At 38.4% G+C, this 27,533-nt stretch overlaps 1 protein-coding gene across 1 annotated transcript in view; it reads left to right on the forward strand.

Annotated features, from left to right (window-relative positions):
• Positions 1 to 12,728: 12,728 nt before the first annotated feature.
• Positions 12,729 to 27,533, forward strand: part of LOC132553659 (myocyte-specific enhancer factor 2C-like) — an 85,122-nt gene continuing 70,317 nt past the window's right edge. Inside the window, exon 1 of the mRNA XM_060217922.1 lies at positions 12,729 to 12,791. The gene's annotated coding sequence lies outside the window, so the exon portion shown is untranslated. The remainder of the gene's footprint in view (positions 12,792 to 27,533) is intronic.

The raw sequence follows: 27,533 nt of genomic DNA on the forward strand, positions 1-27,533 counted from the left end.
GTAACTGATACTGAACATGTTGGATGCAGAAATGAACAACTTTAACCTACTTTCAAGGATACAGGGGTCAGATATGTTAATACCTTCAAACAACTTCTTCTCAACAACCCATAGATCCAAGGCACTGACATTACACCAATGGAATACTGTCATTAAGGGCTACTAATTTTTTCAAATGAATGCTCTTGACTCACTTTCATATGTCTGTCACTACTTTGTTGTTATGTTTGGTATGTCTGTCACTACTTTGTTGTTATGTTTGGTATGTCTGTCACTACATTGTTGTTATGTTTGGTATATCTGCCACTACTTTGTTGTTATGTCTGTCACTACTTTGTTGTTATGTCTGTCACTATGTTGTTGTTATGTTTGGTATGTCTGTCACTACTTTGTTGTTATGTTTGGTATATCTGCCACTACTTTGTTGTTATGCCTGTCACTACTTTGTTGTTATGTCTGTCACTATGTTGTTGTTATGTTTGGTATGTCTGTCACTACTTTGTTGTTTTGTTTGGTATGTCTGTCACTACTTTGTTGTTATGTTTGGTATGTCTGTCACTACTTTGTTGTTAAGTTTGTTATGTCTGTCACTACTTTGTTGTTAAGTTTGTTATGTCTGTCACTACTTTGTTGTTATGTTTGGTATGCCTGTCACTACTTTGTTGTTATGTCTGTCACTATGTTGCTGTTATGTCTGTCACTACATTGTTGTTATGTTTGGTATATCTGCCACTACTTTGTTGTTATGCCTGTCACTACTTTGTTCTTATGTCTGTCACTATGTTGTTGTTATGTTTGGTATGTCTGTCACTACTTTGTTGTTTTGTTTGGTATGTCTGTCACTACTTTGTTGTTATGTTTGGTATGTCTGTCACTACTTTGTTGTTAAGTTTGTTATGTCTGTCACTACTTTGTTGTTAAGTTTGTTATGTCTGTCACTACTTTGTTGTTATGTTTGGTATGTCTGTCACTACTTTGTTGTTATGTTTGGTATGTCTGTCACTACATTGTTGTTATGTCTGTCACTACTTTGTTGTTATGTCTGTCACTAATTTGTTGTTATGTCTGTCACTACTTTGTTGTTATGTTTGGTATGCCTGTCACTACTTTGTTGTTATGTTTGGTATGTCTGTCACTACTTTATTGTTTTGTTTGGTATGTCTGTCACTACTTTGTTGTTAAGTTTGTTATGTCTGTCACTACTTTGTTGTTAAGTTTGTTATGTCTGTCACTACTTTGTTGTTATGTTTGGTATGTCTGTCACTACTTTGTTGTTATGTTTGGTATGTCTGTCACTACATTGTTGTTATGTCTGTCACTACTTTGTTGTTATGTCTGTCACGAATTTGTTGTGATGTCTGTCACTACTTTGTTGTTATGTTTGGTATGCCTGTCACTACTTTGTTGTTATGTTTGGTATGTCTGTCACTACTTTATTGTTTTGTTTGGTATGCCTGTCACTACTTTGGTGTTATGTTTGGTATGTCTGTCACTACTTTGTTGTTATGTTTGGTGTTTGGTATGTCTGTCACTACTTTGTTGTTATGTTTGGTATGTCTGTCACTACATTGTTGTTATGTTTGGTATGTCTGTCACTACTTTGTTGTTATGTTTGGTATGTCTGTCACTACATTGTTGTTATGTTTGGTATGTCTGTCACTACTTTGTTGTTATGTCTGTCACTACATTGTTGTTATGTCTGTCACTACTTTGTTGTTATGTCTGTCACTACTTTGTTGTTATGTTTGGTATGTCTGTCACTACTTTGTTGTTATGTTTGGTATGTCTGTCACTACTTTGTTGTTATGTTTGGTATGTCTGTCACTACTTTGTTGTTATGTTTGGTATGCCTGTCACTACTTTGTTGTCATGTCTGTCACTACGTTGTTGTTATGTTTGGTATGTCTGTCACTACTTTATTGTTATGTTTGGTATGTCTGTCACTACTTTGTTGTTATGTCTGTCACTACTTTGTTGTTATGTTTGGTATGTCTGTCACTACGTTGTTGTTATGTTTGGTATGTCTGTCACTACTTTGTTGTTATGTTTGGTAGATCTGTCACTACTTTGGTGTTATGTTTGGTATGTCTGTCACTACTTTGGTGTTATGTCTGTCACTACTTTGGTGTTATGTCTGTCACTACTTTGTTGTTATGTTTGGTATGCCTGTCACTACTTTGTTGTTATGTTTGGTATATCTGTCACTACTTTGGTGTTATGTTTGGTATGTCTGTCACTACTTTGCTGTTATGTCTGTCACTACTTTGGTGTTATGTCTGTCACTACTTTGGTGTTATGTCTGTCACTACTTTGTTGTTATGTTTGGTATGTCTGTCACTACTTTGTTGTTATGTTTGTTATGTCTGTCACTACTTTGTTGTTATGTTTGGTATGTCTGTCACTACTTTGTTGTTATGTTTGGTATGTCTGTCACTACTTTGTTGTTATGTTTGGTATATCTGCCACTACTTTGTTGTTATGTTTGGTATATCTGTCACTACTTTGTTGTTTTGTTTGGTATGTCTGTCACTACTTTGTTGTTATGTTTGGTATATCTGTCACTACTTTGGTGTTATGTTTGGTATGTCTGTCACTACTTTGGTGTTATGTCTGTCACTACTTTGGTGTTATGTCTGTCACTACTTTGTTGTTATGTTTGGTATGCCTGTCACTACTTTGTTGTTATGTTTGGTATATCTGTCACTACTTTGGTGTTATGTTTGGTATGTCTGTCACTACTTTGGTGTTATGTCTGTCACTACTTTGGTGTTATGTCTGTCACTACTTTGGTGTTATGTCTGTCACTACTTTGTTGTTATGTTTGGTATGTCTGTCACTACTTTGTTTTTATGTTTGGTTGGTATGTCTGTCACTACTTTGTTGTTATGTTTGGTTATGTCTGTCACTACTTTGTTTGTTTTATGTTTGTTATGTTTGGTGTGTCACTACTTTGTTGTTATGTTTGGTATGTCTGTCACTACTTTGTTGTTATGTTTGGTATGCCTGTCACTACTTTGTTGCCTGTCACTACTTTGTTGTTATGTTTGGTATGTCTGTCACTACTTTGTTGTTATGTTTGGTATGTCTGTCACTACTTTGTTGTTATGTCTGTCACTACTTTGTTGTTATGTTTGGTATGTCTGTCACTACGTTGTTGTTATGTTTGGTATGTCTGTCACTACTTTGGTGTTATGTTTGGTATGTCTGTCACTACTTTGGTGTTATGTCTATCACTACTTTGGTGTTATGTCTGTCACTACTTTGTTGTTATGTTTGGTATGCCTGTCACTACTTTGTTGTTATGTTTGGTATATCTGTCACTACTTTGGTGTTATGTTTGGTATGTCTGTCACTACTTTGCTGTTATGTCTGTCACTACTTTGGTGTTATGTCTGTCACTACTTTGGTGTTATGTCTGTCACTACTTTGGTGTTATGTCTGTCACTACTTTGTTGTTATGTTTGGTATGTCTGTCACTACTTTGTTGTTATGTTTGGTATGTCTGTCACTACTTTGTTGTTATGTTTGGTATGTCTGTCACTACTTTGTTGTTATGTTTGGTATGTCTGTCACTACTTTGTTGTTATGTTTGGTATATCTGCCACTACTTTGTTGTTATGTTTGGTATGTCTGTCACTACTTTGTTGTTTTGTTTGGTATGTCTGTCACTACTTTGTTGTTATGTTTGGTATATCTGTCACTACTTTGGTGTTATGTTTGGTATGTCTGTCACTACATTGTTGTTATGTCTGTCACTACTTTGGTGTTATGTCTGTCACTACTTTGTTGTTATGTTTGGTATGTCTGTCACTACTTTGTTGTTATGTTTGTTATGTCTGTCACTACTTTGTTGTTATGTTTGGTATGTCTGTCACTACTTTGTTGTTATGTTTGGTATGTCTGTCACTACTTTGTTGTTATGTTTGGTATGTCTGTCACTACTTTGTTGTTATGTTTGGTATGTCTGTCACTACTTTGTTGTTATGTTTGGTATGTCTGTCACTACTTTGTTGTTATGTTTGGTATGTCTGTCACTACTTTGTTGTTATGTTTGGTATATCTGCCACTACTTTGTTGTTATGTTTGGTATGTCTGTCACTACTTTGTTGTTTTGTTTGGTATGTCTGTCACTACTTTGTTGTTATGTTTGGTATGTCTGTCACTACTTTGTTGTTATGTTTGGTATGTCTGTCACTACTTTGTTGTTATGTTTGGTATGTCTGTCACTACTTTGTTGTTATGTTTGTTATGAATGGTCGTCCCTACCTTTTGTTGAGTGGCAGGACCATACTCTATGGTTACACAGCAGAAAATGGATATTGCTGAGTGTATATGTATCACCTGTATGTTCCTGTCACCAGGTAATTAGTGAAAAGATCCTAAAGTACACCTGATTCACTAACATATTTCCCCACACTTTGTATAAAGTGTTTAGACTTGAAGCGTCAGTAAAGGAAACCCAGTACCTTAGTCGACCTTGGATGGATTGTAAGTCAATTCTTTAAACATGACGCCCTTATTGAAAAGGCAGCCCAAACTACGGGATGTCTTGTAGTATTATCCTTGTCCCAGTCACAAGGTAAACATAGATCAGGGTACCCTGATAGAACAAACCAGTTCAGGCAGTACAAGTAGCCAGAACATTAATTTGATCGTGGGCGTGTATTTAAAATGATTTCAATGATTGCAGAGTGAATAACATGGGAGATATTGTTGTTACTCGTTCTCAAAATTGACCTGTCCAGATTTAATTTGTCATATACCCACCTGGTCAGGTAAGTCCTCAGAACTGAGTCAGCTTGTCCTGGTCAGGTAAACCATCAGGACAGTTTGTCCTATACTTACCTGGTCAGGTAAATTGTCAGGACAGTCTGTTCTGTACTTACCTGGTCAGGTAAACCATCAGGACAGTCTGTCCTATACTTACCTGGTCAAGTAAACCATCAGGACAGTCTGTCCTGTACTTACCTGGTCAGGTAAACCATCAGAACAGTCTGTCCTGTACTTACCTGGTCAGGTAAATCGTCAGGACAGTCTGTCCTGTACTTATCTGGTCAGGTAAATCATCAGGACAGTCTGTCCTGTACTTACCTGGTCAGGTAAACCATCAGAACAGTCTGTCCTGTACTTACCTGGTCAGGTAAATCGTCAGGACAGTCTGTCCTGTACTTATCTGGTCAGGTAAATCATCAGGACAGTCTGTCCTATACTTACCTGGTCAGGTGAATCATCAGAACAGTCTGTTCTGTACTTACCTGGTCAGGTAAACCATCAGAACAGTTTGTCCTGTACTTACCTGGTCAGGTAAATCATCAGGACAGTTTGTCCTATACTTACCTGGTCAGGTAAATCATCAGAACAGTCTGTCCAATACTGTGTCAGATTAGACAGGTAAATCAGACCGATATGTTCTATACTGTGTCAGATTAAACAGGTAAATCAGACCAATATGTCCAATACTGTGTCAGTTTAGACAGGTAAATCAGTCCAATATGTTCTATACTGTGTCAGATAAGACAGGTGAATCTGACCGAGATGACTAACACGATGTCAGATTAGACAAGTGAATCTGACCGAGATGTCTAACACGATGTCAGATAAGACAGGTGAATCTTACTGAGATGTCTAACACGATGTCAGATAAGACAGGTGAATCTTACCGAGATGTCTAACACGATGTCAGATTAGACAAGTGAATCTGACCGAGATGTCTAACAGTATCTAATCAGACAGGTGAATCTGACCGAGATGTCTAACATGATGTTAGATTAGACAGGTGAATCTGACCGAGATGTCTAACAGTATCAAATTAGACAGGTGAATCTGACTGAGATGTCTAACACGATGTCAGATTAGACAGGTTAATCTGACCGAGATGTCTAACACGATGTCAGATTAGACAGGTTAATCTGACCGAGATGTCTAACACGATGTCAGATTAGACAGGTGAATCTGACCGAGATGTCTAACACGATGTCAGATTAGACAGGTGAATCTGACTGAGATGTCTAACACGATCTCAGATTAGACAGGTGAATCTGACCGAGATGTCTAACACGATGTCAGATTAGACAGGTGAATCTGACTGAGATGTCTAACACGATGTCAGATTAGACAGGTGAATCTGACCGAGATGTCTAACAGTCCATTATAAGTTATGTTTGTTATTTTAAATTGGATCTGTTATAAAAAATGATTATTTCCAGTTTCTTTTTGTAAAATCATCATTTATATGACATTAAATGAAAAATATCATAGTCAGAAGTAAATTTAAATAAAGATTGCAATCTGATAAATATATTGAAACATTTAAAAAGAGTTTACTGGGGTTGTTGTACAGGTTTAATTAGGTGAGGAGGCTGACTGTCGGATGTGCTAGCAGGTATTGACCCAGTGTTGGTGTGGAATAGAGGTGTGAGTCTCATCTATTATTGATAGTGCTGTAGTGATCTAGTGTAATGGACCTCCTATCATCACGTACTCTGATATAGACTCCAGCACCTTCTATCTGTCTCTCTATCCAACTTTTGTCCTCATGTCAAACTTCTGTCCACCTCTTTTAACTTTCTGTCTGCCCCTCTATCTAACTTCTTTTCTCTATCAACTTTCTCTCCTCCTTCCTGTCCATCTACTGATCTCCTCTCTATCCGCCTTCTCTCCTCCTTACTGTCCACCTACTGATCTCCTCTCTATCAACCTTCTCTCCTCCTTCCTGTCCACCTACTGGTCTCCTCTCTATCAACCTTCTCTCCTCCTTCCTGTCCACCTACTGGTCTCCTCCCTATCTGTCTTCTCTCATCCTTCCTGTCCACCTACTGGTCTCCTCTCTATCTGCCTTCTCTCCTCCTTCCTGTCCTCCTCCTTCCTGTCCACCTACTGATCTCCTCTCTATCGGCCTTCTCTCCTCCTTCCTGTCCACCTACTGATCTCCTCTCTATCCGCCTTCTCTCCTCCTTCCTGTCCACCTACTGGTCTCCTCTCTATCAACCTTCTCTCCTCCTTCCTGTCCACCTACTGGTCTCCTCTCTATCAACCTTCTCTCCTCCTTCCTGTCCACCTACTGGTCTCCTCTCTATCCGCCTTCTCTCCTCCTTCCTGTCCACCTACTGGTCTCCTCTCTATCCGCCTTCTCTCCTCCTTCCTGTCCACCTACTGATCTCCTCTCTATCAACCTTCTCTCCTCCTTCCTGTCCACCTACTGGTCTCCTCTCTATCCGCCTTCTGACCTTTTTTCTCCACTTTCTATTCTTCTCTCCACCTTATGTTGACCTCTCTGTTCCCCAGCCATCTTTACACCTCCCTCTTTTCTACACCTCTCTATCTACCTTCTGTCCTCTTTCTTTACCTTATCTCCACCTTTAAATATCCCTTCTGTCCTTCTCTCTATCCATTCTGTATCCACCTTCTGTTCTCTCTATCCACTTTCTCTCTCATTATCTTTGTCGTTCCACTTTTCCCCCTGCTCTCTCTACCTTATCAACACCTTTCTGTTTCCCTTCTGTCCTCCCCAATCTATACCATTCCTCATTTTTTCCACCTTTCTTCTTCCACTCTATCTGCCTTCTATCTTCCTCTCTCTCCACCTTGTCTTCACCCTTTATCTACCTCTTTTCTTGCCTATCTACCTTCTGTCCTCATGTCTATCCATATTCTGTTCTCTTCATAATCCACCTTCTCCCTTCCTTTCTATCCACTTTCTATCTTCTCTATCCTGCTTGTCTTCCCCTCCACCTTGTCTTCACCCTTTATCTACCTCTTTTCTTGCCTATCTACCTCCTGTCCTCATGTCTATCCATATTCTGTTCTTCTCATAATCCACCTTCTATCTTCATCTCTATCCTGCTTGTCTTCCCCTCCACCTTGTCTTCACCTTTTGTCTACCTCTTTTCCTGTCTATCTACCTCCTGTTCTCTCTATTCACCTCCTGTCTTCTTCTTTATCCTGCATGTCTTCCACTTTTCCACCTACTGCCTACCTTTCTAATCTACCTTCTCTTTTCCTCTATACCCACTTTATGTCTTCCTCTTTATCATGCTTGTCTTCTCTTTTGAACATTTGTGTTCAATCTTTCCACCTTGTCTTCCTCTCTATCCACCTTCTGTCCTCCACTCCCTCCATCTTTTGTCCACCTATTTATCTACCTTCTGTCTTCCTTTAACTTGCTTGTCTTCTTCTCTCTTTATTTTCTGTCCACCTATTTATCTACCTTCTGTCTTCCTTTAACTTGCTTGTCTTCTTCTCTCTTTATTTTCTGTCCACCTATTTATCTACCTTCTGTCTTCCTTTAACTTGCTTGTCTTCTTCTCTCTTTATTTTCTGTCCACCTATTTATCTACCTTCTGTCTTCCTTTAACTTGCTTGTCTTCTTCTCTCTTTATTTTCTGTCCACCTATTTATCTACCTTCTGTCTTCCTTTAACTTGCTTGTCTTCTTCTCTCTTTAATTTCTGTCCACCTATTTATCTACCTTCTGTCTTCCTTTAACTTGCTTGTCTTCTTCTCTCTTTATTTTCTGTCCACCTATTTATCTACCTTCTGTCTTCCTTTAACTTGCTTGTCTTATTCTCTCTTTATTTTCTGTCCACCTATTTATCTACCTTCTGTCTTCCTTTAACTTGCTTGTCTTCTTCTCTCTTTATTTTCTTTCCACCAATTTTTCCACCTTCCGTTTTCCTCTCTTTTTCCACCTACTGTCCACCTTTCTATCTTCTGTTCTCCTCTATATCCACCTTATGTCTTCCTCTTTATCATGCTTGTCTTCTCTATCAAGCTTCTGTGTTTCTCTCTATACTCCTTATCTTCCTCTCTATCCACCATCTGTCCACTTTTTTCTCCTTCTTTTATCCACCTATTTTTCACCATCTTTCTTTCTCGCTTGTTCAAACCTTTTCCCACCTTTTTATCTACCTTCTTTTCTCCTCTATATCCACCTTTTGTCTTCTTCTTTATCCTGCTTGTCTTCTCTATCCAGCATCTGTGTTCTTCTCTTTACACCATCCTCCTCTCTATCCACCTTCTCTGTTTCTCTTTCTCCATTTTCTGTCCATCTATGCATCCACCTTCTCTCTTCTCTCTATCTGTCTCATGCCTTCCTGTCTTTCCATATTATCTCTATCCAACTTCAGTCTAACTCTATGTCATCCTTTCTGTCTATCTCTGTTTCTCTTGGTATTTTCTTGATTATCCATACCTCTGATGGATTAGCCTTTCATGCATACAGTATAGACACAAAAGCAATATCACATAGTATCAACAAACATTATCGAAAAACATACAGTATAAACGTACACACAGTATCAACACACACACAGTATCAACACACACACAGTATCAACACACACAGTATAAACACACACAAAGTATCAACACACACACAGTATCAACACACAGTATCAACACACACACACACACAGTATCAACACACACACACAGTATAAACACACACACAGTATCAACACACACACAGTATCAACACACACACAGTATAAACACACACACAGTATCAACACACATACAGTATAAACACACACACAGTATAAACACACACACAGTATCAACACACACCCAGTATCAACACACACAGAGTATCAACACACACAAACAGTATAAACACACACACAGTATCAACACACACACAGTATCAACACACACACAGTATTAACACACATATACAGTATCAACACATACATAGTATCAACACACATATAAAGTATCAACACACACACAGTATAAACACACACACAGTATCAACACACACACAGTATCAGCATACATACAGTATCAACACACACACAGTATCAACACACATCAAGTATCACCACACTCACAGTATCAACACACACACAGTATCAGCACACATACAGTATCAACACACACACAGTATCAACACACACACAGTATCAACACACACACACAGTATCAACACACATGCAGTATCAACACACACCCAGTATCATCACACACACAGTATTAACACACACACAGTATCAACACACACACACACAGTATCAACACACATCAAGTATCAACACACTCACAGTATCAACACACACACAGTATCAGCACACATACAGTATCAACACACACACAGTATCAACACACACACAGTATCAACACACACACAGTATCAACACACACCCAGTATCATCACACACACAGTATTAACACACACACAGTATCAACACCCACACGCACAGTATCAACACATATGCAGTATCAACACACACCCATTATCAACACATACACACACAGAGTATCAACACACACCCAGTATCAACACACACACAGTATCAGCACACATACAGTATCAACACACACAGTATCAACACACATACAGTATCAACACACACTAACAGTATCAACACACATACAGTATCAACACACACACAGTATCAACACACAGTTTCAAGACACATGCAGTATCAACACACATGCAGTATCAACACACACACACAGTATCAACACACATGCAGTATCAGCACATACCCACAGTATCAACACACACACAGTATCAACACACATGCAGTATCAACACACACACACAGTATCAACACACACATTATCAGCACATACCCACAGTATCAACACACACACAGTATCAGCACATACACACAGTATCAACACACACACAGTATCAACACACACACACACACACAGTATCAACACATATGCAGTATCAACACACACCCAGTATCAACACACACACACACAGTATCAGGACATACACACAGTATCAACACACACACAGTATCAACACACATACAGTATCAACACACACCCAGTATCAACACACACACAGTATCAACACACACACAGTATCAACACACACCCAGTATCAACACACACACACACCCAGTATCAACACACACACAGTATCAACACACACACACAGTATCAGCACATACACACAGTATCAGCACATACACACAGTATCAACACACACCCAGTATCAACACACACACAGTATCAACACACACACACACAGTATCAACACACACACAGTATCAACACACACACAGTATCAACACATATGCAGTATCAACACACACCCAGTATCAACACACACACACAGTATCAACACACACACAGTATCAACACACACAGTATCAACACACACACACAGTATCAACACACATGCAGTATCAACACACACCCATTATCAACACATACACACACACAGTATCAACACACACCCAGTATCAACACACACACAGTATCAACACACACACACACACACACACAGTATCAACACATATGCAGTATCAACACACACCCAGTATCAACACATACACACACACAGTATCAACACACACCCAGAATCAACACACACACATTATCAACACACACAGTATCAACACACATGCAGTATCAACACACACACACAGTATCAGCACATACCCACAGTATCAACACACACCCAGTATCAACACACACACACAGTATCAGCACATACACACAGTATCAATACACACACACATTGTATCAACACATATGCAGTATCAATACACACCCAGTATCAACACACACACAGTATCAACACACACACACATTGTATCAACACATATGCAGTATCAATACACACCCAGTATCAACACACACACACACAGTATCAGGACATACACACAGTATCAACACAAACACAGTATCAACACACACACAGTATCAACACACACCCAGTATCAACACACACACAGTATCAACACACACACACAGTATCAACACACACCCAGTATCAACACACACACACCCAGTATCAACACACACACAGTATCAACACACACACACACAGTATCAGCACATACACACAGTATCAGCACTTACACACAGTATCAACACACACCCAGTATCAACACACACACAGTATCAACACACACACACACACAGTATCAACACACACACACAGTATCAACACACACACAGTATCAACACTTTATCAAATGAATTTTATGTTTTCTAAAAACATTATTAGACTGGCATATTTTAATAAAAAAAATACATCAAGCTTTTATGTAACTATTATGAGCAAATTTATCAATATCATAAATTATATGTAAGCATGAATATTATTCTCATTTGTAAATGAAGTCAGTACTTATAATTTTCAATCACACAGATAGAGCAGTATGATTGATACCATAGAGCTAATGTGAATTTAATGGGACATAAAAGTTGAGGTGTAAAGCTATCGGTTTATTGAATTAAAGATATTGCCTGTCTGTATGTGTATTGGCAGTCCCTACCTAGATAAAGCTTACAAGGATTGAAGTTCCCTCTAATCACAATCATGTTTCCCTTCCTGATTTCTTTATGCATTTGCTAGTGTATTCACATCCATGCTGCAAGAAATGGACACAGCTGATCCAACCCAGTGTTGAAATTCCTACTGTAGCTTACTGTGTATTTACACCGTGTAAATTCAAATGCTTGATTATTTTAAGGATTTATATATAATATGGAGGTTTTCTGAAACAGGCTTTAAGTAATGTGCAAGCAGCAGTGTGTAGGTAAGCCTGGAGTGTGTATGCAATTAGAGTCATTAATAATACAGCACTGTTGATTAGGTATGGGCTCTCTGACCTTGTTTTTCCTTTGACGTCATAGATCGGCACATGAGCTAGCAGGCTGGTAGATAGCAGGCTACACACAAGGTACATACATAGGTATAGTGTTGTAGCCAGCGGAGGGAGACACAGACCTACTACTGTGTTCCGTGCTCATCAACCCTCAGTCTCTCTTTCATGGAATCTAATACCTACTGACCACCATCTTATATAAGCTGGAGTCTACAGCACGGTACGTACCATTTATCCCACACACTCTTCACTTACCCACAAATACATTGAATTTTCATTCATGATAAGACTAATATTTGTCTCTGTGGTATCCTGTAGGTTAATGTTTGACCTGACAGGGTCTATAGGTGCTATGTTACATTGATTTATGTAGTCTTTTTCTCTTCACTTTCTGTCTGTCAGATATGGCCACAACCTTCTGTGATAAATTAGCATTGTTTTACTCAGCAATTCAGCAGTAGATATTAGTACAGCTCTGATTTGTTGATGTAACCAGTGTAATTTTGCTCATCTCATTGGAGTTTGTTATGTTTACATTAGACTTAATACCAAGCATGTGGTGATTTAAGCCTGGCTTTAGGACCAGGTGGAATACTCATCCAGACACATATAATGTTGTGTGTAGTTGATGATTCTAATGGCAAAACTGTGTACACATTATGTATACTGTGTGTATGAGTCTACCTCAGTGAAAAAAAAATATGTGATAATCTTGCAGGTATTCCAGTAGTACATCAGTATCAGAGTACTCAGGGTACCATTAATGGTGAGTATCCAGTGGTACTCACACTACCAGAGTACTCAGGGTACCATTAAGGGTGAGTATCCAGTGATACTCACACTACTAGAGTATTCAGGGTTCCTGTTAGGGTGAGTATCCAGTGGTACTCACACTACCAGAGTACTCAGGGTACCATTAAGGGTGGGTATCCAGTGGTACTCACACTACCAGAGTACTCAGGGTACCTGTTAGGGTGAGTATCCAGTGGTACTCACACTACCAGAGTACTCAGGGTACCATTAAGGGTGAGTATCCAGTGGTACTCACACTACCAGAGTACTCAGGGTACCTGTTAGGGTGAGTATCAAGTGATACACTACCAGAGTACTTAGGGTACCATTAAGAGTGAGTATCCAGTGGTACTCAACCTACCAGAGTACTCAGGGTACCTGTTAGGGTGATTATTATGTATGTATCCAGTGGTACTCACACTACCAGAGTACTCAGGGTACCATTAAGGGTGAGTATCCAGTGGTACTCAACCTACCAGAGTACTCAGGGTACCATTAAGGGTGAGTATCCAGTGGTACTCACACTACCAGAGTATTCAGGGTACCTGTTAGGGTGAGTATCCAGTGGTACTCACACTACCAGAGTACTCAGGGTACCATTAAGGGTGAGTATCCAGTGGTACTCACACTACCAGAGTACTCAGGGTACCATTAAGGGTGAGTATCCAGTGGTACTCACACTACCAGAGTACTCAGAGTACCTGTTAGGGTGATTATTATGTATGTATCCAGTGGTACTCACACTACCAGAGTATTCAGGGTACCTGTTAGGGTGAGTATCCAGTGGTACTCACACTACCAGAGTACTCAGGGTACCATTAAGGGTGAGTATCCAGTGGTACTCACACTACCAGAGTACTCAGGGTACCATTAAGGGTGAGTATCCAGTGGTACTCACACTACCAGAGTACTCAGGGTACCATTAAGGGTGAGTATCCAGTGGTACTCACACTACCAGAGTACTCAGGGTACCTGTTAGGGTGATTATTATGTATGTATCTAGTGGTACTCACACTACCAGAGTACTCAGGGTACCAGCTAGGGTGATTATTATGTATGTATCTAGTGGTACTCACAGTGTCACATCATTATGTCATTGGTAACATAAGATGTCACACAGGTAGTATATTAAGTCTTAGTGGTAACATGGCACAGGATGAAAATCTGTGGATAGGATTGACAGACTTCTTCCTGTTACAGCAATATGATATATTGTTTAAATCCTAATAGAATTTCTGTGGTTACATTGTTACATGGTTTATCTGTATGTGACATAGGGCCTAAGAGGATTACATCTATATAATGTATTGTGGGTTCTCACAATCTCACATCAGTCAAAAATCAAATAGAGTATCCATAGTGTTGATGACTGTGACACAGTCATGGTAACTCATAAAGTCATTCATGGTGACATGCAGTGTCATTTATAGTGACACATATTCACTCATGGTGACACATAGTATCAATGATAGTGGCATATAGTCATGGTGACACATAGTATCAATGATAGTGGCATATAGTCATGGTGACACATAGTATTGATGATAGTGACACATATTTGTTCATATTGACAAATAGAATCAGTCATGTTGACATAAAGTGTCAATGATAGTGACATGTAGTCATGATGACAACAACTTATAGTAAACCATGGTGACACAAAGAGTCAGTGATAGTGACACATATTTACTCATGGTGACACATAGTGTCAGTGATAGTGACACATATTTACTCATGGTGACACATAAAAGTCAGTGATAGTGACACATATTCACTCATGGTGACACATAAGAGTCAGTGATAGTGACACATATTTACTCATGGTGACACATAAGAGTCGGTGATAGTGACACATATTCATTTATGGTGACACATAAGAGTCAGTGATAGTGACACATATTTACTCATGGTGACACATAGTGTCAGTGATAGTGACACATACTCACTCATGATGACACATAAGAGTCAGTAATGGTGACACATAGTGTCCTTGATAGTGACACTTAGTCAGTCGTGGTGACACTTAGTCAGTGATAGTGACACATAGTGGCTCATGGTGACATATAGAGTCAGTCATGGTGACACCATAGTGTCCTTGATAGTGACACTTTGTCAGTCGTGGTGACACTTAGAGTCAATCACAGACATATGAAATGAATTGGTAGTGTTGGATAGACACAAAAACAAGTACAGTGAATGAAGGTGACACATAAGTTGGTCACTCTGTAGCTTAACAAGTTATTGATCTTTTCCTTCAGTACCAATATCATTGTTTATTTTACCAATGGCTGATGTTGTTTCTGTATCTTTCTGTGTCACTGTTTAGAATGCATTACTGCTGACATTAAACTGTTTTAACTGACAGTAGAGATAAAACTTTTTTATTTTTCTACCCCTTTGTAGAACAGCAATTTTCTATGTTTAAGTATTTTTGTATTATTTTTCTTGTCACATAGATATTCATCAAGTTATTGATATTATGTATTTATGAATGACATATCGTGATAAACAAGAAATAAGATAGATGAAATACAATCATATGAGTGATCCTTAGAACTCCATGTTCTGTGTGGTAATGTGTAACACTAGACAAAGGAAATTCATAATACATACTTAACGTGTCAAAAGCCCCAATTTTTACAGTTATGATAATTTGTAGCGCCTTGTAAAAATAATTTCTAACCAACATGATTGACTGAAGACATTTATACCAGTCACTACAGCCTGATGTAATTCACCTTGAGTATTAAGTAGCTGATTGGCACTCAACTGTTGTCCCCTCCCTAGATATAACATTGTACTTATATCCACATTTCCATACTGAATCAAAAATGTTTTTTATTTGCTCTCTTGGCATACAGATTAATGTTTGTGTTATGTGTATATGATTTCTGATTGGCTAAGTTTTTCATAAAGAAAGCTTACCCTATTCAAAATTTTAGATGAAAATCGTTGACTACAAGCTCATATTGGTCAAATAAGATCTCACATCACAGACAAAGTGTTAGATGATGTCTTAAACAGCACTTTGATGTGGTGTAATTATGAGATTTTATGTTGCAGCCTTAATGACCATATTAATTAATTTTAATCTTGCAGTAAAGATATATTGGTCAAATTAAGAGATCTTGTGTTGCAAATTAAGTGGTCATAATTAGAGATCTTGTGTTGCAGATTAAAAAAGTGAAATTCATAGAACTTGTGTTGCAGATTTAGTGGTCAAATTGAGAGGTCTTTTGTTGCAGAATTTGCAGTCAAATTGAAAGATCTTTTTTTTTGCAGATTTGCATGTCAAAGTAAGAGATCTAGTGGTAAAGTTAGAAGTCATTGTGTTTCAGCTACTGGTTATGTTAAGAAATTTGATATCCAAGATTAACTTGTCAAATGAAAAGAGATTTTGTGTTGTAGTGATCAAACCAAGAGGTCTGATGTAATAGACTGAGTGGTCAATTAGGTGATCTTGTGAAACAATGATTATGTTCAAATTAGGAGATCTTGTGAAACAATGATTATGTTCAAATTAGATCTTGTGATGCTGACTCAGATGTCAGATCTTGTGTTGCTGACTTAGTTGTCAGATCAGGAGATCTTCTGAGTAGAGTAAGAGGTCAGGTAATGTGTTCCTGTGATGTAGACTTTGTGGTCAAGTAATGAGATTTTGTGATGTAGACTTTGTGGTCAAGTAATGAGTTTTTTGTGATGTAGACTTTGTGGTCAAGTAATGAATTTTTGTGATGTAGATTTTGTGGTCAATAATAAGTGTTGTGATACAGGCAAAAATTTGGTTTGACCTCACAAAGGATATCCCTCAGTCCATCCTACATTAATTTGGTTTTGCTTCAGAGAAGATATTTCTCAGTCTGTCCTATATCAATTTGGTTTGGCCTTAGCAACGATATCTGTCCATCCACCCTATATCAGTTTGGTTTGGCCTCAGAGACGATATCTGTCCATCCATCTTACATTAGTTTGGTTTGGCCTCAGAGACGATATCTGTCCATCCATCCTACATTAGTTTGGTTTGGCCTCAGAGACGATATCTGTCCATCCATCCTACATTAGTTTGGTTTGGCCTCAGAGACGATATCTGTCCATCCATCTTACATTAGTTTGGTTTGGCCTCAGAGACGATATCTGTCTATCCATCCTACATTAGTTTGGTTGAGTCTCAGAGAAGATATCTGTCCATCCATCCTACATTAGTTTGTTTTAGCCTCAGAAACGATATCTGTCCATCCATCCTACATTAGTTTGTTTTAGCCTCAGAGACGATATCTGTCCATCCATCCTACATTAGTTTGTTTTAGCCTCAGAAACGATATCTGTCCATCCATCCTACATTAGTTTGGTTGAGTCTCAGAGACGATATCTGTCCATCCATCCTACATTAGTTTGTTTTAGCCTCAGAAACGATATCTGTCCATCCATCCTACATTAGTTTGGCTGAGTCTCAGAGACGATATCTGTCCATCCATCCTACATTAGTTTGTTTTAGCCTCAGAGACGATATCTGTCCATCAGACGATATCTGTCCATCCATCCTACATTAGTTTGGTCTTTTTTGAGTATTGATCACTCTAAATAATGATTTATTGAAGTATTTTCTTTGTAACCAAATAGATACTTCTTGAATATTTTAATGAATACTCACAGAAAGGAAGAAACAATGTTTGTAATATTTTAAGTGAAGACTACCACTAGTTATTTACTTAAAACATTTCACCGTTGCTTCTGACATTGCCATTGGTGGAAACATATCAATGTTTGGATCTGCTGTTTGTAATTTTGTAAATTGAAAGACTTTTTTGTTGTGTCTTTTAAAATTAATTGCGTTGTGCATGTTTTATTACCAACTTTATGATAGACATACCTTAGGAATGTGATTGACAGTGTAGTTTTGTAAAACTGAAATGAATGTTGATGTAAAATCATCTGTGGTTCGACAGTGGGCTCATCTCGTGGTTAGTTATCTATATATGGTTTTCCTTGACAATATTGGCTGAATGTTGTAAGCATGCCTTGTCAAGAACAGCCCTGTAAGATTGTATCCTGTCAAACCTTTTTTTTACCAATTAGCTCTCTGTCAAACCCTATGTTGTCAGTCATGAACTTGTTAAATAGCTAACCTATCATCATTGCCTTTCAGTCCCTATCCTGTCCACCATTGCCCTGTTAATCTCTATCCTGTCCATCATCGCCCTGTTAATCCCTATCCTGTCCATCATCGCCCTGTTAATCCCTATCCTGTCCATCATCGCCCTGTTAATCCCTATCCTGTCCATCATCGCCCTGTTAATCTCTATCCTGTCCATCATCGCCCTGTTAATCCCTATCCTGTCCATCATTGCCCTGTTAATGCCTACCCTGTCCATCATTGCCTTGTTAATCCCTACCCTGTCCATCATCGCCCTGTTAATCCCTATCCTGTCCATCATTGCCCTGTTAATCCCTACCCTGTCCATCATTGCCTTGTTAATCCCTATCCTGTCCACCATTGCCCCGTTAATCCCTATCCTGTCCATCATCGCCCTGTTAATCCCTATCCTGTCCATCATCGCCCTGTTAATCCCTATCCTGTCCATCATTGCCCTGTTAATGCCTACCCTGTCCATCATTGCCTTGTTAATCCCTACCCTGTCCATCATCGCCCTGTTAATCCCTATCCTGTCCATCATTGCCCTGTTAATCCCTACCCTGTCCATCATTGCCTTGTTAATCCCTATCCTGTCCACCATTGCCCCGTTAATCCCTATCCTGTCCATCATCGCCCTGTTAATCCCTATCCTGTCCATCATCGCCCTGTTAATCCCTATCCTGTCCATCATCGCCCTGTTAATGCCTACCCTGTCCATCATTGCCTTGTTAATCCCTACCCTGTCCATCATTGCCCTGTCAAACCCTATCCTACCAATCATTTTCCTGTCAGTGACTACGCTATTTTTTACAATTCTGTCAATCCCGGTGCTGTCATTAGTTTATCAGCATTGGGAGAATTTTGAGAGCTGCTACCAGTCTGTTCTGTGTAACCTCTTCCACCTCCTTTTCATGGACTTAACACCTTGTTACCATAGAAAAGAATGATTTCATTATATCTTTACTTTTTTACATTTTAACCACATTTCTGTACAGAAAATGTAGGAACAGATTATCTGACACACAAATATACATAGATGTTTTATATTATATAACATAGTGATTCCATGGCTTAACAGTCAATCCATTGTGCTTAACTCTAGAGAACTGTTGGGAGATATTCTTGATGGATCAGTTTTAAAGCACAACAATGATACATAAGTATGACTGTTACTGTAAAATTTCAGGAATTCTGTAAAACTGCCTTACACCAATAGTTTGACCATTCATAAAATGCTGTGTTAGAAAATGATTCCAATTTGTCTTCTTATGGTCAATTTGTTATTATTGTCAACTGTTTTCTGTATGAAATCACAATCTAGTGATTTCTGTCTCTCTAAAAATGTCGTCGTAAAATAAGTGGATAACAGCAAAGATGTTGAAGAATTACAAATAATATCAGGTGCTGATTGACATGGAACTTAAGGACCTTAATTAGTATCTATATCGTACAAACCAGGTAATTGTAAATCCTTGAACATGACTGATTTGTTCTGATTCGGTAGGCATGCATGGATCATGCTTCATAGGTCAAAACTGATTGATTACTTAAAGACACAGAATACATGCACTGTTTGTTAAATACATGTACAGTGGCATACTACGATGTAATTCCCCAGGATCCCAAACTTCATACTGGCATCTTGCTTCTCAGGTATGGAGTGAACTGCCCTGATAAAGATGATTCCATGTATTATATATATTTGTCTCCGTAGTACATGTGTACCTATTAACTGAAAGAAACTGATATTTAGTAGGGTAGGAAATATTGGCAGATATAGACAATGTTGCAATGTTCGTCTTCAAGTTCCATTAATCACAGTAAAATGTTTAAAATCTATTTGAAGATATTTTATTTATTTTTGTCAATTGTAATTAGTTTTGTTAACAGCCCTGATAATATAGACAAATGTTATTTCATCAGCTCACTAACAAAATAAAACTGTATAATTCTTATAGGATTACACACCATCACATGCAGAAAAATAGAATTAACGATTGCTATAGATAAAAATGCAATTTTACCAGATCAACATTTTAGATATGTAAAGAAATTATGCAAATTTTATATCAGATTAGCAAGGATTGTAATATTTTATGCAATGAGATTGGTATGTGTGATGTGGTGTGTGGTCTTAAAGTTAAGATTCATCAACTTTAGCATTCTCAGCTATATTTTCCAACTCCATTAATATTCTTAGAAGTTTTACCTGTATAGTGATTAACTAGAGCTTAAATTCACCGGTGTACAGTGTCAAGGTTATGGAATACAACCTGGGTTTTACTTCAGATGTATAGACAGTGCCACCACATCCAAGGCAGCACCAAGCTTTTATGAGCAATTAGTCTTAAGGATACTAAGTTTTTCCAACTGTCATCATTTCACAGAGAAAACCCAATATTGTATACTTTTGTACTGTTGAATGATGTAACTTGTTGCAATCAAATTTTGAGTTATCTGCCCTTGTCAAGGTGACCGGGTCCTGTGACCCAGTGTCATGGTGTTACATATATATGTATACATAAAGTATTAATACGTTCAGCTCCACTGACCCTGATCCCTCTGAAAGTAAAAGATAGTCAAATATGTCTTCTGTACAATAGTCCCCTAACCCATACATCAACCTGTTCAAATCTACGTGATCAGATTACACAAAATCATGTGTTAACAAGGTGATCTATAATCAATTTAAAACATCACTTGGGGATTCTACTACTATATGTCGAAAACTATCGACACACCATTATAGTAAGTAGTCAACACAGCCACGCTGGTTAAATTTTGTCATAAATCTGTTTTTAAATATGTGTTGTAGTTAAATGTTTTATTGGTGTTTATTGAGTGTATGTGACGAGTGGCGTCCTAATTACAGGAGGGTTACCTTAGAGGACACAATGTGTACCAGTGTGGGCATGGGTCTGTCAAGTATCAGATGGATATCTCAGGTGAATATTGGAATCTGGGTGGGTATGATGGTCGGTAGACTGACATGGGGTGGTCCAGAGTGACACGGTATTACACTTAGTGTGGTCACATACTTGTGATACTTTTGTTGTAACTAAATTACTGTCTCCAGGGTATAGGCTATTCTTTCATCTTGTGCTAAACAGGTTTAATCCCTGAGGGTTCATTATTGGATGTTTGATGACAATATTTCTATCACTGCATTTTCAAATTTTAGTGTGAAATTCACAATTTAATGAAATACCACATCTCGACCATTCTGCATGTTATGTCCAGAAAGTTAAAATGTTCAAGGTCGTGACATATATTTGAAATTACCTACTTGAACAGAAACAGTTTACTTGTCCTTAAGCCATTATTCCATATGAAAAAACTTAGTCCTTTGGTACCTGGTTTACAAGACTCTGTGAGAAAACAATTCCTGGTCAAATTGACCTTGATCCTCAGGTAATGCCATGTTTTTGACCTTGCCAGTGGCTGTGCCTAGGCACCAGTAGCTCCCCTTACAGGTGTTGTGGCCTCCAGCCTGCCAGCTGTGTAGTTGCAGTGAAGGGATGAGAATCTGTGTTGGTTAACCAGTCATGGCTCTGTAGTCCAACATTGCTGTGCACAAATTCTACCAGTTTTATATACATATGGCTGAGAAACGGTGTGTAATATTTCTGTATCATGATTTGTTCATATTGTGTGCCATTCTTCTCACTGTATGTTGATAATTGTACTACATTATGTACACATCGTAGTTGTGTGTCGGTATTGTTATCCTTTAGATGTGGAACAACTGTCCTTTTTTTCTGGGTCTAATACCTAAGCATTACTTCTTATGATTATTTTTAGCAGGCTTTTTGATGTAATATATTATGTATGATATTCTTTAGTACACTCCAACCCATCTATAGAGGCCACACAGGGGATCAGGTAAAAAATGATCTCTATAGACAGGTAGTCATTAGAAAGAGATGTCATTCAGAAAGGATTTGCTCTGTATACTTTAGTCTATGATATAGTGTAGTCTAAATGTTAACTTTATTATGTTATTCTATTTGCTATCTTTTGTGTTATACCATGTTCCTGCTGTTGTACCTTTCAATATCATACAACTGTCACACACCTGACATATCTGTGTTCCTTCAAGACATCACACTTTGGATTAAGGCTGTGTCATTACCTTGTTGTTCACTAAACTCACTAATATTAGACATTGTTAGATTAACTAACCTTTGTTCTGAGTTGTTAGAAAATAGACACTAGCACAATCAGTCTTTTAAGGCATTGTTTTCATTGTGATTGTTAATAAACTGTTCACACTGCCAGTTATGGTCTGGTTCCATTGAAAGGACATCTGATCAGCTTAGTTTAGTCTTTGTTATACTCCCCGAAGGGAAAGCATAAAGTCGCTGCTTTGTCCATCTATCCATTCATCCATTTGTCCGTCGTAATTTTGTCTGGAGCATAACACAAAAACTATAAGAGGTATCCATGTAAAACTTAATAGGTAGATAGATCACAAAACGGAAAAGTGTAGTGCACCAGAACCATCACTCTTTTTTTTTTTTTTTTTTGCATAATTTAGGAGTTATTGCCCTTTGTTATTTTTCATTCTTAAATTTTGTCTTCAGCCTTACACTAAAATGATTAGAGGTATTAACATGAAACTTTCTAGGTAGGTATATCTCAATGAGGAGGGCTGTGAACAAGAATCAAAACTCTCTTATTGATCTTGTTATTTTTCATACTTGAATTTTGTCCTAATTGGGGAGCATAACCAATCGCTACAGCCCTTGTTTTGACATGAAGTCACATGTTTGTTACCTGTGATACATGACATGTATAGTGATGGTTTGTTACCTGTGATACATGACATGTATAGTGATGGTTTGTTACCTGTGATACATGACATGTATAGTGACATGTCATTCTCTGTGATACATGACATGTATAGTGATGGTTTGTTACCTGTGATACATGACATGTATAGTGATGGTTTGTTACCTGTGATACATGACATGTATAGTGATGGTTTGTTACCTGTGATACATGACATGTATAGTGATGGTTTGTTACCTGTGATACATTCTCTGTGATACATGACATGTATAGTGATGGTTTGTTACCTGTGATACATGACATGTATAGTGATGGTTTGTTACCTGTGATACATGACATGTATAGTGATGGTTTGTTACCTGTGATACATGACATGTATAGTGATGGTTTGTTACCTGTGATACATGACATGTATAGTGATGGTTTGTTACCTGTGATACATGACATGTATAGTGATGGTTTGTTACCTGTGATACATGACATGTATAGTGATGGTTTGTTACCTGTGATACATGACATGTATAGTGAAAGTTTGTTACCTGTGATACATGACATGTATAGTGATGGTTTTGTTACCTGTGATACATGACATGTATAGTGATGGTTTTGTTACCTGTGATACATGACATGTATAGTGAAAGTTTGTTACCTGTGATACGTGACATGTCATTCTCTGTGATACATGACATGTATAGTGATGGTTTGTTACCTGTGATACATGACATGTATAGTGATGGTTTGTTACCTGTGATACATGACATGTATAGTGATGGTTTGTTACCTGTGATACATGACATGTATAGTGATGGTTTGTTACCTGTGATACATGACATGTATAGTGATGGTTTTGTTACCTGTGATACATGACATGTATAGTGAAAGTTTGTTACCTGTGATACATGACATGTATAGTGAAAGTTTGTTACCTGTGATACATGACATGTATAGTGATGGTTTTGTTACCTGTGATACATGACATGTATAGTGATGGTTTGTTACCTGTGATACATGACATGTATAGTGAAGGTTTGTTACCTGTGATACATGACATGTATAGTGATGGTTTGTTACCTGTGATACATGACATGTATAGTGATGGTTTTGTTACCTGTGATACATGACATGTATAGTGAAAGTTTGTTACTTGTGATACATGACATGTATAGTGATGGTTTGTTACTTGTGATACATGACATGTATAGTGATGGTTTGTTACCTGTGATACATGACATGTATAGTGACAGGTCAGTTTTTCTGATAAGTGGCATGTAAGTAACATGACATACCCTGACATATGACATGTATTATTAGAGGTCTTTCCTGTGATACTTTAAACATTACAACCATCTGAATGCTTTCTAATCACTTCATTCAAATCACATAGTGCCATATTTTTCAGTGGCCTATGATTACAGTTATGTAAGCAGTTTCTAGCATCACAGCATCAGCTTTTGTTGAATACAGATAATGTAGACCTAACAGAAATGAAATGACACTGGATATCGTGTATACATGACTTGTATTACAGATTCAAAAGTGGTGATTATAACACAAGTTTTTATTTATCTAGACATGAATCAACAATATATTGCTATGGTAATCTTTCTTACAATAGCAAAAATATGGCCACCATCTATGATATTGGTTGAAGACATTGACATTGGAGAAATTGGTGATAGTAACTTGGCATAATCTGAATTGCCTGGCAGAGAGAATGATGATGATGATCTTGGTGACATGTACCAATTCACTTTTCTCCCCTTTCAAGTCAAGGCTAATCATCATAATGTAAGAAATATGACAGGACAAATTCTGTATCCATTGGATCAACTACAATTAAGGAATTGTCCCCTACCATTACTGGAAATTTCTGTTCACAAAGATAGATAAATCCCATTTGAAATAAATGTGCTGCCAACTTGCATGTTTCTCTCATTGATTATCAACTCCCAAGCCTTCCCACAATTGATGTCTGCTGTCTTATTGATCTACATTTGCAAACAATTATCTTTGCCAGTCACAGAAAGAGGTGATGAATTTCAGGTATGTACCAGAAATTCATATAAACAATGATTTGGCAGATAATCCAAATGTAGTAAAATCTTTTCATCCACCATAGCCTACATTCTGACCAATATGCTTACAACTTGACTAAGATTTGCCTGATCGTCTACATCATCATTTGTTGAAAGGAGCAATATGATAAGCTAATAATAGCGAATTAGGGGCAAATTCAACCAAATATTAAGATGTTAGTTTTTTTTGCTGAATTTCTCTGATGATGTCCGATGACTGTGCATCACTTTAAGCCTCAGATGATCATGAAATTAGAACACTCTAGTTGTATGCTTGTTTTCATGCATATATTAGTAATTAGATCACAAACTTTGTTGTTTTAACACATAACTTTGTCTCATGTTCAAACCAAAATTAATAATCCAATCCCCATTATATGCATATAAACAAGAATATTATCCCCTAAATACATCAATATTCTATAATGCTGGTAAAAAGAATCGGAAAGCATTAAATTTTCCTATATAACACATGGTGTGAACTACCCACTTTTTTTGTTATTTGATAAGTAAGCTCTTTGGTGTCTGTACCTACCTGTGTAAACCTGATGTAATGAGGAACTATGTAGTTATGTGTATGTGGATACAGAGGTTGGAGTATAAGAGGTTTGTTGTAGGGGCACTAGTCTACAGGACAGTGATCTCTGACCTCATTCCATGCTGATCTAAGCCTTCCTTTATTATCTGCACTTCATCAATTGCTTTCCATTACCAGAGATTGAAGCAATGTGCAGCCAATAGTTTGTATGTCTTCTTCTGATTGTAGCACTGATACAACTGAAGCTATTATAAGGGTGAATTATCTTATTTCACCTTCATGGAAGTAAATTACCTGTCTTAGTCTCTATACCTGACCACTGACTGTTACCTGTCTTAGTCCCTATACCTGACCACTGACTGTTACCTGTCTTAGTCCCTATACCTGACCACTGACTGTTACCTGTCTTAGTCCCTATACCTGACCACTGACTGTTACCTGGCTTAGTCTCTATACCTGACCACTGACTGTTACCTGTCTTAGTCCCTATACCTGACCACTGACTGTTACCTGTCTTAGTCCCTATACCTGACCACTGACTGTTACCTGGCTTAGTCTCTATACCTGACCACTGACTGTTACCTGTCTTAGTCCCTATACCTGACCACTGACTGTTACCTGTCTTAGTCCCTATACCTGACCACTGACTGTTACCTGGCTTAGTCTCTATACCTGACCACTGACTGTTACCTGTCTTAGTCCCTATACCTGACCACTGACTGTTACCTGTCTTAGTCCCTATACCTGACCACTGACTGTTACCTGTCTTAGTCCCTATACCTGACCACTGACTGTTACCTGTCTTAGTCCCTATACCTGACCACTGACTGTTACCTGCCCTAGTCCCTATACCTGACCTCTGACTGTTACCTGTCTTAGTCCCTATACCTGACCACTGACTGTTACCTGTCTTAGTCCCTATACCTGACCACTGACTGTTACCTGCCCTAGTCCCTATACCTGACCTCTGACTGTTACCTGGCCTAGTCTCTATACCTGACCACTGACTGTTACCTGTCTTAGTCTCTATACCTGACCACTGACTGTTACCTGTCTTAGTCCCTATACCTGACCACTGACTGATACCTGGCCTAGTCCCTATACCTGACCTCTGACTGTTACCTGGCCTAGTCTCTATACCTGACCACTGACTGTTACCTGTCTTAGTCTCTATACCTGACCACTGACTGTTACCTGTCTTAGTCCCTATACCTGACCACTGACCGTTACCTGCCCTAGTCCCTATACCTGACCACTGACTGTTACCTGGCCTAGTCTCTATACCTGACCACTTACTGTTACCTGGCCTAGTCTCTATACCTGACCACTGACTGTTACCTGTCTTAGTCTCTATACCTGACCACTGACTGATACCTGGCCTAGTCCCTATACCTGACCACTGACCATAACCTGGCCTAGTCTCTATACCTGACCACTGACTGTTACCTGCCCTAGTCCCTATACCTGACCACTGACTGTTACCTGGCCTAGTCCCTATACCTGACCACTGACTGTTACCTGGCCTAGTCCCTATACCTGACCACTGACTGTTACCTGGCCTAGTCCCTATACCTGACCACTGACTGTTACCTGGCCTAGTCCCTATACCTGACCACTGACCATTACCTGGCC

This window comes from Ylistrum balloti, unplaced genomic scaffold (genome assembly GCF_031769215.1).
Source record: "Ylistrum balloti isolate Yb309-2 unplaced genomic scaffold, AGI_CSIRO_Ybal_v1 Utg369640, whole genome shotgun sequence".
Classification (NCBI taxonomy): Eukaryota; Metazoa; Mollusca; class Bivalvia; order Pectinida; family Pectinidae; genus Ylistrum; species Ylistrum balloti.